Raw genomic sequence first — 10,909 nt, forward strand, 5'->3', positions numbered from 1 at the left:
TGTGTGTGTGTGTGTGTGTGTGTGTGTGTGTCTGTGTATGTATGTATGTATATATATATATATATATATATATATATATATATATATATATATATATGCATATATATGAGGGGAAGTCAAAAAATTATCCGCATTTTCGCACTGACATATCTCTATTATTGTCGCACTGCCTTCTGCTCATGTGTGCTTATAGTTAGTACTATTGTGGCCACATGATCGAAGTTTGAGCCTGATCATGCCATTTTTGTTTCTGGTTTCACAGTGTAAGTATGGCTGCTCCACTAGTAACGTGCAACAAAGAAGAACAAAGAGCTGTGATCTGACTTCTGTAGTCGAAAGGTGTGTCAGGTGCTGAAATTCATCAGTGGCTTTTAGCACAATATGGGGACAGTGCGCTAACGTGTAGAAGTGAGTATGAGTGCATCAAGAAGTTTAAAAGTGGCCAGACAAGAGTGATGCACAAAGAGGGATCAGGATGCCCGTCAACCTCCATCACTGATGAGAGGATTCAACAAGCTCGAGAGGTGGTAATTGTGAACCCCTCAGATCACTGCTCTTTGTTCTTCTTTGGTGCACATTGCTAGTGGAGCAGCTGTGCTTACACTGTAAAGCCAGAAAGAAAAGTGGCACAATCAGGCTCAAACTTTGATCATGTGACCACAATAGTACCAACTATATGCATACATATGCAGAAGGCAGTGTGACAATAATAAAGATATGTTATGGCAAAAGTGCGAATAATTTTTGACTTCCCCTCACACACACACATGCACGCGCACACACACACACACACACACACACATACATAGACCCGGCAAGCCAAGTGAGAGCATAATCTGTGGCCTCTGCCAGAAGTGTAGTCAGCTTACTTATTCATATCTTTACTTCATTGGACACTAAACTCTGCTTGAGAAGACCTGTTGAGGCAAGTGAATTTGAAATCGAAATCAAACCAAATTCGACGACTGGCGCCCATGCCAACTTCTCCTTCATTGAACACTAAACTCTGCTTGTGAAGACCTGTTGGGGCACCTGTGCCAGTGGAGCACTAACAGCATTGTCTGAGCATGATCATTGCCAGAGCAGCTGTCTGGCTTCCGTGCTGGTGGCCTGTAAATAGCACCATTTGAGCGTGATCGTTACCAGTGTTGCCTTACTGGCACTTGTGTCAGTGGCACGTTAGGAAATCACTCAAGCGAGGTTGTTGCCAGTGCCGCTGGACTGGCCCCTGTGCAGGTGGCACGTAAAAAACACCATTTTGAGCATGGCCGTTGCCAGTACCGTGTTACTGGCCCTCATGCCGGTGGCACGTATAAGCACCCGCTACACTCTCGGAGTGGTTGGCGTTAGGAAGGGCATCCAGCTATAGAAACTCTGCCAGATCAGATTGGAACCTGGTGCAGCCATCCAGTTCACCAGTCCTCAGTCAAATCATCCAACCCATGCTAGCATGGAAAGCGGATGTTAAACGATGATGATGATGATGATATTTATGTATTGGGTATAGCCTGGTTAAACACACCACCAGCGCAGAAACATGTGTAGCATTGATTAAAAATATCTTCTTTCCCCACAGACTAATAACAGGTAAGGTATATATTTTTTTCAAATATTAAAAAAAAAAATTTCTTTAATTAATTTTATTGTACTTTATAGTAGGCTTTAAAATGCTTATATTATTATATTATTATATTGGATATAAATTTCTATGTGTATTTCAGAAAATAAGGTTGTCCTGAAATAGAAGTTGTGGTTCTATTGGTAAAATCCCAAATTTGTAATATTATATATATATATATATGCACAGAGAGAGCATGAAGAGAGATCTTTAATATATTTACTAGAACCTGAAGCTACATAAGAACAATACTTTTTTGGGACATTCCATTACCATACATTGTCACAGACTTCAAGACTACCACTGGATTAATATTTATATTATAAGAATACAAAGCATTATTCTTAAAGGAACTTACTTTCTTAGAAGTGTCAGGTTCATTCATCCTAAAATATATCTAAAAATAATAGAACTTCTTCTATTTTTGCTTTCATTGCTATAAACCCTGATATGCACATACTTTCTACATTGTATATAGTGTAAATCAATTTATTATATTATCAAATCGGTTGGATAGCTTTATGGAATATAAGGCTTGGCTGCATTAGAATTTACATTATAAGCTGGCAGAATATTTGATTATATATGATGTTCTGAAAATCCTATATTATTGAACATACTGTTTATTATCTCAAAAAAAAAAAAAAATCTTGGTAATTTTGGGAGTAGCTATTTAAGTTATGTATAGGTGCTGTAAAAGATATATGGCTGCAAAACTTAAATGAATATAGTTGACACAAAATATTTACAAAGTCGTAAAAGCAAACACCATGAATACACTGTCAAAATTTGAATTTCTTTTTGTCTTTGGTCAGTAAGTGTTATTTCCTAATTGCTTCTATCTAGAAATTAAAGGAAACGATTACTATTCACTTCAAACTTTCTTTTGTGACCTGGATATAACTGACCTATTTTCCATTACATTTCAGACAGATTCAGCGCTGAGTTGTTGATGCAAAAATATTATAGTAATTGTTCTGCTCAATACCACAGATTTTCTTGTCACTTGCTTGATCTTAACCACTTGAGCATGTCCCTTAGTGGCTGACAATATGTGCATCTCTGATCATGAGTGGTGTGGGAGCATCACAGCCATCTATTGAGAGGGATTTTGGTGGGTCTGAATAAATGTAACAAAACCAAAGTTTGAAGGAAATATTAAACATTTTCCATACTTTCTAGGGATAAGCAAATGGGAAATAACAGTCACTACTCAAGAACAAAAATCGTATTACATAGTCAATATTATTAATCTTATACATAAATGACAATTTCTGTCTGTCGATCTGTCTGTAACCCTCTTGCTGCCTACATCAGTAGACTAATTTTGACAAAGCTTTGCATACATGTTAAACTAACATCCAGTTCAATTATAGGCTAATTGGATTTCAATAAAAATCTATAATGGGCCCCCAACTGGGGTTAGGTTATTATTTGATAAAATAAGGGTGCAAATAGCATTAGTGTGAGGGAAATGTGGTGGCATAGGATCACTAGAACATTTTATAAGAGGCAAAACATTCAGAAACAGAGTGGAAGTTGAAAATAATCTTTCAGACATTTTTCATGAAAAGAAATAGGTTTCTTTGAATTTAACATAAAAAGTTACTTTCTCATTTAACTGCAGTCATTGAAAACTACTTTTCATTAAAACTGTTCAGATAAACATAGTTTACATTCATTTTTATATCCTTCCTGGCAAAAAGCAATTACTTTCTGAACACCCTAATATATTGTGATAATATATTATAATATATTATAATATATATAATAACCTTTTAAGGCAGCAAGCCAGCAGAGTCATTAGCACACCAGGCAAAATGCTTAGCAACATTTCATGTCTTTACACTCTGAGTTCAAACTCTGTTGGAGTCAACTTTGCCATTCATCCTTCTCAAGGTTGATAAAATAAGTACCAGCTGAGTACTGAGGATAAACTTGCTGGTCTTGTACCAAAATTTGAAACAAATACATATAATAAACCTATACAATATTATAACATATTATCGCTTATAATATTAATTTCCTAATTTTTCATGCACCCATTGTTTGTCTACCATCAATACTTGACAACTGGTGTTGGTGTGTTTGTATCCCTGTAACACAGAGGTTTGGTAAAAAGAGGCTGATAGAATAAATACCAAACATTTAAAACAACATAGGTATTGGGGACAATATGTTTGGCTTAAATTCTTCAGAGTGATGTCCTGGCATGGTTGCAGTCTAATGAATGATACAAGCAAAAGATAAAAGACAAAAAATAAAGTCTATACATTTAAAGTAGATAATTTCTGTGAAAATTGTGCTCTAATTATGGTAATTTCTGTTAGCATTGTGACCTAATTAGGTTAATGTAAGGGGAAGAAATTAACAAGCTCTGTAATGACGTTTACCAATTTATTTACCTCTGTTAGTATTGAATAGATTTTCAGTTTGTGTGCAAAAGGTCAACCATATGAAATATGTGCAAGGGTGGCAATGTTTTGTAGCAGTTAGACATTGTATGAAGTAATGAAACATTGTAATAAAGCATTAATTGAGGAAAATCTATAAGATATGGAGCAGAGAATAAGGAAATTCTATAGGACATATAGCATTAAATATGTAAGTTCCATGAAATGCATTAAATTTGGAAGTTTTTTTAAGATGTGAAGTAGCAAATATGAGATATTAGTCATTGAATGTGGAAGAAGTTTTATGTTACATGGAGCACTGAGTTCAATAGGACATGGAACATTGAATGTGAAAGTTCAATGAAACATGAGACATTAACCCTTTAGCATTCAGATTATTCTGTCAAATGCAATGTTTATTCATTCACATTGCTTTAAATTAATCTTGTAGCTTCGAGATTTTGATGACGTGAATGATTATTTTTAGGAAGACATTGTAGATTAGTTGTGAGAAGCCAGATCTAACCGGTTTGAACATAAAACAAGAAGAATATCTGGACCAGATATAGCTGGGTTAAATACTAAAGGGTGAAATTTGGATGATCTATAAGACATGAAGCACTCAATGTGGAAGTTCAACAGATGTTCAAAATGGAAAAAGTTCATTTTTTTTTTCCTTCTTAACAATATTTTGGTTTGGAGGAATTCACTGGACCCTTGGCCTTTCTGAACCTTTTGAGACTAAAACTGTGATCATTTAAAAGTGAAGGGTTACCTGTTCTGAAAGCAGATAGAGTAACAAGATATCAACCCTTTCATGTCACATAAGCTTTCCTTTATTTTCACAAAAAAAAAAAAACAGGCTTTGATGTGTGATAAGCAGTTTGCTTCCCAACTTAGTTCCAGGTTCAATTCCATAGCACCTTGGGTAGGTGTCTTCTATTCTGGTCTTGGGCCAACAAAAGCCCTGTAAGCAGATTTGGTAAATGAAAATTGGAAGAAGCCCATCATATTGTGTGTGTGTGTGCGCGCGCGCGCGCGCGTGTATGTGTGTACGTGTGTAATTTGTCCCCACCACTACTTTGCATCAGTTTGTTTATGTCCACATAACTTTGCAGTTTGGCAAAAGAGAGTGAAAGAAGTACCAGGCTTAGATAAAAATAAATGTAAAAAACATAAGTACTCAAGTCAATTCATTTGACTAAAATTCCTCAAGGCACAGGTGTAGTTGTATGGTAAAAAGCTTGCTTCCCAACTACCTAGCTCTGGGTTCAGTCCCACTGCATAGCATTTTGAGCAAGTGTCTTCTACTATAGCCTCGGACTGACAGAAGCCTTGTGAGTGGATTTGGTAGACAGAATCTTAAAAAAGCCTGTCACACTCACACACACACACACACACACACATATGAGTATGTGTCTTTGTATCTGTGTTTGTCCCCACTATCACCACTTGACATCCAGTGTGGGTTTGTTTGCATTCCTGTAACTTAGTGGTTCAACAAAAGAAACCAACAGAATAAGTACCAGGCTTAAAAAAAGAAAATAAGTACTGGGGCCAATTCATTCAACTAAAAATTCTTGAAGGCAGTGCCCCAGCATGGTCACAGTCTAATGACGGCAACATATAAAAGATATAAGGTAAATGATAAAGAATTTTGAGAGATTCAGTAAATTCCATATTTTTGTTATAAAGTTGGCATTCAGAACAAGGCTTACCCAAAGGTTCTTACGTAAAATTATGATGGAATATTTTATTTTAAATATAAACACTTTAGAAGTCTTTCATACTCTTTTACTTGTTTGAGTCGTTTGACTGAGGCCGTGCTGGAGTACCACCTTTAGTCGAGCAAATCGACCCCAGGACTTATTCTTTGTAAGCCTAGTACTTATTCTATCAGTCTCTTTTGCTGAACTGCTAATTTACTGGGACGTAAACATACCATCGGTTGTCAAGCGATGGTGGTGGGGACAAACACTAACATACAAACACATACACACATACATATATATATACATATACACGACAGGCTTCTTTCAGTTTCCATCTACCAAATCCACTCACAAGGCTTTGGTTGGCCCGAGGCTATAGTAGAAGACACTTGCCCAAGGTGCCTTGCAGTGGGAATGAACCCGCAACCATGTGGTTGGTAAGCAAGCTACTCACCACACAGCCACTCCTACGCCTGTCTAATATTTTTTGTTTTGTTGTCTATGTGGCTGTGGTTTGTGTACAGCGTGTATGATGTACAGTTTATTGCTTTGCATTCCTTGTAGTCATTGCAGTTTGGAGAGATTGAGGTTTCAAGACTGGCATAATACATAATATATTGTTTGCACACCATTATGGTCATTTTTCTGTGTCCCAGTTGTGGTGAAAATATATAGCTTAGTGGTTAAGGTATTTGGCTCTCAACTGTACAGTCGTGAGTTTGATACCTAGCAGTGCATTGTGTCCTTGAGTAAGAAACTTTATTTCACATTACCCCAGTCCACTCAGCTGGCAAAAATGACTTGTACCTGTATTTCAAAGGGCCAGCCTTGTCATATTCTGTGTCATGCAGAATCTACCTGAGAACTACATTGAGGTACAAGTGTCAGTGGAGTACTCAGCCATTTGCATGTTAATTTCACAAGAAGGCTGTTCCATCGACCAGATCAAGTGGAATGCTTGTCATTGTAACCGATGGAGTGCCAGTTGACCAGTTGTGGTTCCTGTGATTACTCTAAATGTGATTTTTGCAACATTTGTTGATGTCAGAGGTAATTGGAATGATAAACATGGAAGTTTTTTGTCAAGCCATGATATATTTTTTGTATTAGGTTTGTTATTAGCATGATAGTTGAGTGTAGAGGTTTGAATCTGCCTTGTGATTTGGAGAGGAGAATGTAGAATTAGTGATAACACTTGATGAGTTCCCCACCAGTCTGAACTTAGCCATGATGCACTGCATGGAAACTAAACGTTCGTTTGTAACCCCGATGATTCATTAAAGGTTAATAATAATAATGTTGTGGTACAGAGGTTTTCATGTCCGAAAATGTTTTTCTGGCGAAACATTTCTTTTTTATAGCTGGCTGATCTTCTCGCTACTAATCACTGTACCGTAAATTAAAGGTAAAACCTTTAATATCGTTTCTTAATTAAATTGAAGAGGGCGGAGTTATGTCCCTTGTTTAAGATTGCAACACAATTACTATCATAAAATTACGACTGTTGGAAGATGAGCAGAATCGATTGAAGGTCGGCTAAAATACCCGGCGATGTTTAGTTACGTGCTTTTATATCATACGTTCAAATGACACCCAAATCATATTTGCCTTCCATCTTACTGTGACCAATAGTTAAGTATTAAGATCAATTTAATCAATGTTAACTTTGAAAGCATTGCCCTATCTTGACCACAGTCGAAGGCTGGAGTATAATATAATATAATAAAAACAATGTAATTACCACATCCTGAGTAATAATCTACAGGCAATTTTTCTGGCTTCTTCTCATGTAACATAGTTGAGGAAATAAGAAAAAATTAAATGAGAAAAACATTCTCAAAAACATAAATATATAAAACAATGGAAAGTATTGAAATGTATTTCATTTGGAAGTTAGTGAGACAGAGACATTCTATGCTAAATCTCGTGAAATATCTATTATGATTGGTAAAATAATATAGTTCTAGCAACATTCATTTACCCCTGGCATACCATCCACGAGACATATAATTAAAACTTTTCTCCACATACATTCACACATACATACATGCACATACATGCATACACACTCATACACAAATGCAAGCACACACACACACACACACACACACACACAGCTCATTTATTATTTGTCATGGATAAATTAAAAGAGAGAATAGCTGGCAGCATCAATCATAGAACGTAGTTATTGCTAATGAGAATGTGATGAGAAAACAAGAAAATATACATATCTGTGTGTGTGTGTGTTAATGAGCCAGTTGTAAGGCAAATTTTGATAAGGGTTTTGATGGGAGATAATTAAATTCTTTATCCCATGAAGGGAATAATACTACTGTTATTTAGCCCTAGGAAGCAGCACCGCTTCCTGTCGGCCTTGACACATTTCCTGTGTCCTTATGTTTACAAGGAGGAGGAGGAGGAGGTGGTGGTAGTGGTGGAGGAGGAGGAGGAGTTTGATTAAAATCCCCCATTTTTGGTCAATGAAATGTAGGACATCACCAAGATTGACTGAAAGTTTCTTTTATTGATTCCTGATTCTTGATTATTGATGACTGAACAGAATCAATCTTCATCTGTCTGTTTAAAATGTGGATTATATTTTATAATATTGTATTATACACAAATGACATGTGTTGGCAACCATCTCCCTTCCACACTCACTCTATGATATTACCTATCAACCACACACACACACATCATTGGGGGAACATTTAACCCTCCACTGTCCCCTACTATGTGGGATCTGTGTGTGTGTGTGTGTGTGTACATGAGTGTATGTGTTTTATGTGTGTGTGTGTGTGTGTGTGAGCCTTTGTGTGTGTGTGTGTGTGTGTTTTGTGTATGTGCTTGTGTATGTGCCTTTGTGTGTGTAGGTGTAGGTGTTGTATGTATGTGGTGTGCCTATTCGAAAGCTAATGAAAAGGTGAGAGAGAGAGAGTGAGTGAGTGTGAGAGAGGGAGAGAGAGAGCAAAGAGAAAGCAGAGGTATAAAAAAAGAAGAAAGTTATTGCTGTTGTTTAGCCATGACCATCCCATCTTTATGTTAATCCAGTACCATGTGCATCCTTCTGGAAAATGAAGGTAGAGACTGCTGCCTATTTTACTTAAACTTCAACCATTACAACTATATCTGTTGTCAACAAAAACAGGTGTTGTTGTTGTTGTTGACAATGTTTCGCTCCAGGTAAGATTTGACAAAGCAGAACCATGATCAAAGACATTCCAACTCTGACCATCCCATTGTCTTTTTTATTATCCTTTAATCAGATATTATGGTGGTGAGTTGGCAGAACCATTAGCATGCTGGGCAAAATAACTTAGCATCATTACATTCTGAGTTCAAATTCTACCAAGGTCGAATTTGTCTTTTCATCACTTCAGGGTTGATAAAATAAGTACCAGTGGAACATTGGGGTCAATGTAATCAACTTAACCTCTCCCTTGAAATCGACCCTGAAATGATGAAAAGACAAATTCAACCTTGGTAGAATTTGAACTCAGAATGTAATGATGTTAAACCTTGTGTCAATATTCAAAACTATTGTTTAATCAGACATTGTATGTCTAGGCCTACATTACCTTATTTTTCTATAAAACAGTGAAATGGGATCTTTGGCTTCTGTTTTTAACTGAGACCTAAACAAAGCTCCCTTCAATGGCTTGTTGCTGTTGTTGTTACTGATGCTGCTGTTGGGAAACTCCATTCAAGCTCTGCTTAGCATGTAGATCAGTGATATGAGGGCTACTGATCAAATGCAAGAAATCCCTACATCTAAAGCTCCTAACATATGTAGGAATATAAGAAGGGCAAGAAGGCTAAAGACCCCCTTTCAGTCATGAATGACCATGGGATTGCACCTATTAAGTTCCCCTCCAAGGAACAAGTCCGGGCAAGGTTGTTTTATAGAAGACCAGCAGTCACCCATGCATATCAGCTGCCCCTCTCCATGCCACTGATGTTATCCAAGGGAAAGGCAAAGGCCAATACAGCTTGGCACCAGTGACATCACAACTCATTTCTACAGCTGAGTGAACTGGAGCAATGTGAAATAAAGTGTCTTACTCAAGAACACAACACACATCCCAGTCTGGGAATCGAACTCACTATCTAATGATTATAAGCCCTACACTCTAACCACTGAGCCATGCACCTTCATATGTAGGAATATGTACATGCCATTAAGGCACATTGCCTAGTAGAGTATGGTGTTCAGTTCATAATCACAAGGTCATGAGTTCAATTCCTGGACCTGGCAGCACATTGTATTCTTAAACAAGGTACTTCATTTCACATTGTTGCAGTTCTATCCATTCATCCATCTTCTCTACCCACTATTCTTGGGAGGATCATTGGAGTAGAGTACTTCAGGTACCCACCCCCATAGGATCCTATCAGAAGCAGCCATCATTACATATTCCAGTTGGATTACCAAGCAAGACTAACTGAGTCTATGGATATTATCCAACCATCTTGTTCATGGTCTACCCCAAGGTTTCCTGCAAGGTGGCTTGGCTTCAAGAATCTGTCTTGTGATTCTTTCCTGCAACAATCTAACCACGTGTCCATAGTACTAGAGCTGTGATCTCTCAATGCAGGGAAGTAGCAGCTCAACATGAAGAGAGAGAGAGAGAGATTCTCTGAGCTATGCACCTTGTGTAGTAACATCAACCCAAAGACTCTTCTGAGAAACCCCATTTCAGCTCCATTCTCCTCAGCTGGAAATAGGTACCAGCCAAGAGATGGTACATTCTTCTCCCTTCATTTGTCATATTGTGATTGTGCAATTGAGTCATGGGTTAAGGGGTCAAGTGTGTGTGTGTCTATGTCTGCTCTGCACATGGACTTCTTAGGAATCTAAAACAATCAGCAAAGGCATGTTACATACTACCAAGCCATACTTTCCTGTGAGTGACAGATGGCTTTACTTTAATGTTACACAACCACTTTTTCAACACTATGGACCAATTGTATATGTAAGCCAACAAGGGAGCTTCTGTGTCGTCTCTTGAATGTCTGAAAATAGTAGTTGTGGTAGTAGTAGTAGTAGCAACAGCAGCAGCAGTAGTTGTGGTAGTAGTAGTTGTGGTAGTAGTAGCAGTAGTAGTAGTAGCAGTAGCAGCAGCAGTAGTAGTTGTGGTAGTAGTAGCAGTAGCAGCAGCAGCAGTAGTAGTTGTGGTCGTAGTAGT

General features: G+C 37.5%; 2 protein-coding genes across 8 annotated transcripts in view; one reads left to right on the forward strand and one right to left on the reverse strand.

The window, feature by feature from the left end:
* Positions 1-10,909, forward strand: part of LOC128248358 (uncharacterized) — a 62,105-nt gene that overhangs the window by 42,914 nt on the left and 8,282 nt on the right. The window lies entirely within an intron of this gene.
* The window catches only part of LOC106883196 (uncharacterized), a 72,215-nt gene that overhangs the window by 35,728 nt on the left and 25,578 nt on the right, over positions 1-10,909 (reverse strand). The gene's annotated exons all lie outside the window — the stretch shown is intronic.

Source organism: Octopus bimaculoides, chromosome 7, assembly GCF_001194135.2.
Source record: "Octopus bimaculoides isolate UCB-OBI-ISO-001 chromosome 7, ASM119413v2, whole genome shotgun sequence".
NCBI lineage: Eukaryota > Metazoa > Mollusca > Cephalopoda > Octopoda > Octopodidae > Octopus > Octopus bimaculoides.